Source organism: Chlamydotis macqueenii, chromosome Z, assembly GCF_036417535.1.
Source record: "Chlamydotis macqueenii isolate bChlMac1 chromosome Z, bChlMac1.mat, whole genome shotgun sequence".
Taxonomy (NCBI): domain Eukaryota; kingdom Metazoa; phylum Chordata; class Aves; order Otidiformes; family Otididae; genus Chlamydotis; species Chlamydotis macqueenii.
Genome location: NC_141593.1, coordinates 65,217,127 through 65,222,947, shown reverse-complemented (window position 1 = coordinate 65,222,947; position 5,821 = coordinate 65,217,127).

The window sequence follows — 5,821 nt, the reverse complement described above, 5'->3', positions numbered from 1 at the left end:
CTATTTTTCCAGCATTTTTTTCCTTGAATGCCTACATTTTCTTTTTCAGTAGCAGATGAAGACATTCCTCTACTTCAAACTCCTTGTCAAGCTACTTCCTGCCCTATATTTGTCTCCCTGTTGGGCTGAATGTCCTCCCTCAAAGCTTCCTCTTGCTTTCAGTCTCTGTCTTAGACCCTTAATTTGTATTGACTAACAGTATGGTTGCTGTGAGCTCTGCACCTGCTCCTACCCGACATCGACAGCTAAATTCTTACAGATGACTGTTTCCAAGGGAGACTCAGGCAGAAACTTAAAAATAACAGTTGAACATACTATGCAGTGCTGACTTTTGAGCTCATACATTCAATGGCTGTCAATTCAGTTCCACTTGAAAACTGTACCATGCAGTCACCAACCTAAAATCTAAGCATGCTCAGGTTTCCAGTTTCCCAGACAGATGAAAATCAAAACCACAACCTTCCCCTGTTCTTCACAAAATATCAAAATTATTTTGCCTTTTTCTAAACAAAGAACATTGAAGAAAGGAAAGCATGAAGAGTTTTGCAGGAGATAAATAATGGTCAGCTTTTCTCTGAAACATGGATGGGCCTACTGGAAGAATCATCTTCACCACCACTTCCCCATTTTGTGAGAAATTAATACAAAACAACCCTTTCTCTACATTGTCTCTGTAGTATGGTGTCGTAGTTCAGCCCCGATGGGGACCAGACTATGCAGTCTCTCTCTCACTCCCCCCACTCTCCAAGAGAATAGGAGGAGATTTGGTAAACAAAAGAAAACCAGAAGAAAAAAAACCCAAACACATGGGTTGAGATTGAACAAAAAGTAAATTTAACAGTAATGACAGAAGAAAACAAAACAAAACAGTGATGAAATACAAATACAGTATAATGGTTTACAACAAATCTCCACACCTAGTTTCTTCCAAGTAGCAGGAGGCTCCCTTCAGCACCCTCCTCACTTATATACTGATCATGATGTCACATGGGATGGAATAGCCCTTTGGCTAATTTGGGTAAATGAACCCCAGCTGTTAGCTAATTAGTTAACTATCCCAGCCATAGGGGCTACCAGCTTCAGTTCTCCACCCAGCTCAGGTAAATATTAACTCTATCCTAGCCAGAACCAGGACATATGGCTCTACAAATTGTAAACACAACTATAACTCAACATCATTAGAAAAAAAAGTCTGACTTGTTGCTCAAAATATTTATCAACCGTGTGATTATTAATGCACACAGCCTTAAACACCTTTAACAAAAAAATAGCTGTGTTGTTGTGGGGCTGCTTTTTGCTTCTCATTAATGATTAATTTTTAATAATCTTACAAGACCAGTAAATTAATAAAAATAATTACTTATTGGCTAATAAAAAATACTAACAAAGGAAACCTTTTTAAAATTTGCTTTGCATTTTACATTGCTGTGGATGTTATTTATCTATTACTTTGCGCCATGTGAGTGAAAAAGCACTTTTTAGGCAGCAACAGCTTGCTTGAAGAAATTAAATGCGTACTGGATAAAACCCAGGTATTTTTGGTGCTGTAAAAAAGCACTGGCCACATTATATAAAAACAATAATTTCTCTATATAATTACTTCAACAATGGTTCAGCTTGTTAAATATTTGACTGAGCTGAAGGTATGGATCAATTTGCTCTAGATGGTTAGTAATAGGTTATTTTAAAAAATTATAGCTGCTGCTTCCTTCCTATTCCCCATTGTTAAACATTAATCTCTTTCATAAATTGCACTCTTAATTAGAGATGAGTCAGGGCATTATTTTATTACCCAAACTCTACTACTATTTCTGCTTCAGAAAACTCTTTATGTTTTAGTATGGTTTTTTTTTGTAAAGTAAATCCAGAGCTTGCACGTGTTGTTAACTATGGTTCACTACCATGAAAATATATTGATAACGCCAGAAAACTGGACTGAGATTGGTACCACCACATCTCCTTTGTAAGAAAGTACATTGTCTTCTGCCAGGAAATAACTGTTTGAAAGCCAGGGAGGTTTGCACTGTACAGCAATCCAGTGCGCTAAAGAAAGTGCAATGGCATGAGATAATAATGGTTGTGTATTGAGTTTTTGTATTATTTTCTTTACTAACGCACTGGTAGTTTGCTTAACCAAAGTTGTACAAACAGCTTCATCAGACATAGGGAGGAAGTACATTGTGTAAAGGTGCTGGGCAATTGACATCTTCCTAAATCCTCTGGGGGGGTCACCAAAGCTGTGTAACACCAAGCACCACTGTTACTGTCCTAGTAGTATGGGCTGCCATTGATGCACCACAGCTTAGATAAGCCTGCAATAGATTGCCATTCTCTCAAACATGACAAGACAGAGACTTATGACAAGACATACATCTCCTTTGGAGAGTGCTAGGGAAAACAAAAACACAAATCTCCTGAATTATTATTATTGTAAAGCTTCACAAAAGATTAAGTGAAGACAAAATTCTGATTTTTTTTTTGCAGAAATTGAAATATTTCACCAATATTGTGTTTTATTCTGTGGAAAACTAAATTCAATGGAAAATTCTTGACCATTTTTTAAGAATTCCTTACCATTTGTAAATTAATATGGCCTACAGTTACAAAATTATCAGACTAAAATTTTTCAAATTTGAAAATCTATTCAATATATTTTGGCTTAAAAAATACTACAGCCATCATTTCAAAAAAAGCTTGAATCCTTCAATATTTTGATGGATGTAAACTGCCTGGAATTTAAGCTTTCATCCAATATTGAAATAGAATATGCTGTATTTCCATGTGCTTTGTCATGGTTTAATCCCAGATGGCAACTAAGCACCACACACCCACTTGTTCAATCTGCACCACCAGTGGGATAGAGGGAAGAGAATTGGGAGGGTAAAAGTGAGAAAACTCATGGGTTGAGATAAGAACAGTTTAATAACTGAAATAAAATAAAATAGTAATAGTAACAATAATATTAAATTGTAATCAAAATAACAAAGAGAGAGAAATAAAACCCAAGAAAGACAAGTGATGCAAATAAAAACAATTGCTCACCATGAACCCACTGATGTCCAGCTAATCCCCAATCAGTGGTCCCCCCGGCCAACTTTCCCCTAGTTTTGCTGTTTTATTGGTATGGACTATCCCTTGGATCAGTTGGGGTCAGCTGTCCCAGCTATGTATCCTCCCAACTTTTTGTGCACCCACAGCATACTCACTGGCAGGGTGGTGTGAGAGGCGGAAGAGGCCTCAGCCATAACTAAAACATCCCTGTATTATCACACTGTTTCCAGCACAAATCCAAAACACGGACCCATACTAGTTACTATGAAGAAAATTAACTCTACTCGAGCCAAAACCAGCCCAACTTCTACTTATTGCTTGTGACGGGGAAATAAAAAAAAACCCATAGTTTTATTTTGAGCTAGGAAAACAGCAAAAGAACACAACAAATCCTTTGGATAAATTGAACTGTAATGACAATGAGTCGCTGACAAATCTCACACTGAACTGCTATGAACATCTGAAAATCGTTCTGAAATATATCTGTGCAGTAGACTCAGTACACAGATTCTTCAAATTGGTAATTAACAATTTTTATTTATTACGTAATCAATACTCAAAAATAATAAAGCATACTATCTTCAAGATCAGACATAACACTTAATATACAGGCATAAAGCTTGAATTTTATCCTTGATGGGTATAACATAAAGTCACTTAGCTGAAATACTGGTAAATCTGTGAAAACACTTTAAAAGTTTTGACAAAAAGACAAAAGACAGTGTATAATAAAATAACAGAACTTTATTTAAGTATATTGCTGATACAGAGGAATCTCTTAAGTACATCTCGAGATCCTTGTAAAAGTCATTGGGTTTACAAGGTCAAAATGATTAAAAATAACACAGTGAGGAGACTAAAGAGACAGCAAAGAAGCTAAGTGATTTATTTGTTTTGGTTTTCACAGAGGAAAGAGGGAGGAAATATCTAGTGTAATGCTGATCTTTAAAGATAATGAAGGTGAAGCACTGTCAAACACAGAGACATAAAAGAATAAGATAGAAGAACTCTAGAAATCTTATTAACATAAATTACTTGGGCATGATGCCAGAGCTCTGCAGGAACTTCTGAGTGTTTAGGCTCAGGTTCGGGATCCCTGGACATTATCTGGATGTAGACTGAATGGTAGGAGCCTCAAGGCCATATCCTGCTCTTTTCATCTACGGATGAGACTCATTTCATTTCTTGTAAAAGGAATGAGTCCTCCATGGAGTGCAGCAAAGTAGATTCACTGAGTAGAAGTGGAAAGAAACGTGCTTTCCTGGAAAAAAAAACTGCACATGATGACCAAACTAGGACTGAATGATTAGGGCTCAGCAGACAAACAGGTTGGAAGAACTGTTAAGTGAGTAGTGAAGATAATTTTCCGCAAGAATTCATTTTAAAGCTGTAACTAGTTCATTTCAGATCTGCTAGCGCGTATTGGAATCACACTTTCATTTCACCAGCATGAATGCTACAGAGAACCACAATTATGAACCTCTTAGTGTAAATCCATCCTGTAGGAGCCGTTTAAACAGCTCTACCTGTAGAAAAGCTTCACAGCAGTGAAGAGACCACCGACCACCAGGCAGCCATGAGCAATGGGCACAGCACATGGCTCATACTTATGATTTCCAGTGCAAACCACACACTGTGCCTCATACACCTTTCCCACATTGCAAAGACCAAAGGCAACAACAGGAAGTAGACAGTGCAGCTGGGTAGCAAGTTGAACCCCACCTCCAAGCCACTCTTTTGGTCCAAGGTCAGGGTCAGTCGCAGGTAGACAGTAGGGTTCTCTTGCCTTGCTCTTAGTCCCACAGGCAGCAATACCCTTATCTACCACCACCATCAGCTTTCCTCTCCTATGCCCAGAAAAGAGTTCAAAAATAGACCATCTCCCTAGCAGAGCCCAGTGCTAAGGTGGGCATGGTTCGAAGCAGTCAGGTGCAGTGACTACGGCTGGACTGGTAGGTCTTGCCCTAGCAGAATCAAAGACAGTAAAACAATAACAGGTCAAGGAAGGTGATTCTGCCCCTCTACTCTGCCCTGGTGAGACCCCATCTGGAGTACTGCGTCCAGTTCTGGAGCCCCCAACATAAGAAGGACATGGACCAGTTGGAGGGCCACAAAGATGATCAGAGGGCTGGAGCACCTTTCCTATGAGGACAGGCTGAGATCGTTGGGGCTGTTCAGCCTGGAGAAGAGGAGGCTCCAGGGAGACCTGATAGCAGTCTTCCAGTACCTCAAGGGGGCCTACAAGAAAGATGGGGAGAGGCTGTTTAGTAGGGCCTGTTGTGATAGGATGAGGGGTAACGGTTTCAAAATAAAAGGAGGTAGATTAGATTTAGATTGGATATTAGGAAAAAATTTTTTACAATGCGGGTTGTAGAACACTGGAACAGGTTGCCCAGAGAGGTAGTAGATGCCCCATCCCTGGAAACGCTCAAGGCCAGGTTGGATAAGGCTCTGAGCAACCTGAGCTGGTTGGAGATGTCCCTGCTTCTTGCAGGGGGGGTTGGACTAGATGACCTTTGAAGGTTCCTTCCAACACTAACCGTTCTATGATTCTATGATTCTAAATTAAACTATATCTTGACAAGCATTTGTGCAAGTCTTAAACTACAGGATTATTTTTTTTTTAATAATAGCTTTTTTTTTTTGTAATCACAACATTCCAGAAACTGTTTTCAGAGAATTATACAAATCACAGTGGAAACTTTGCTTGTAATGAGTGATTTGTGAAACTCACTTCCCCTCAGAGTTTTTGAGGTAAAGACATTTGGCA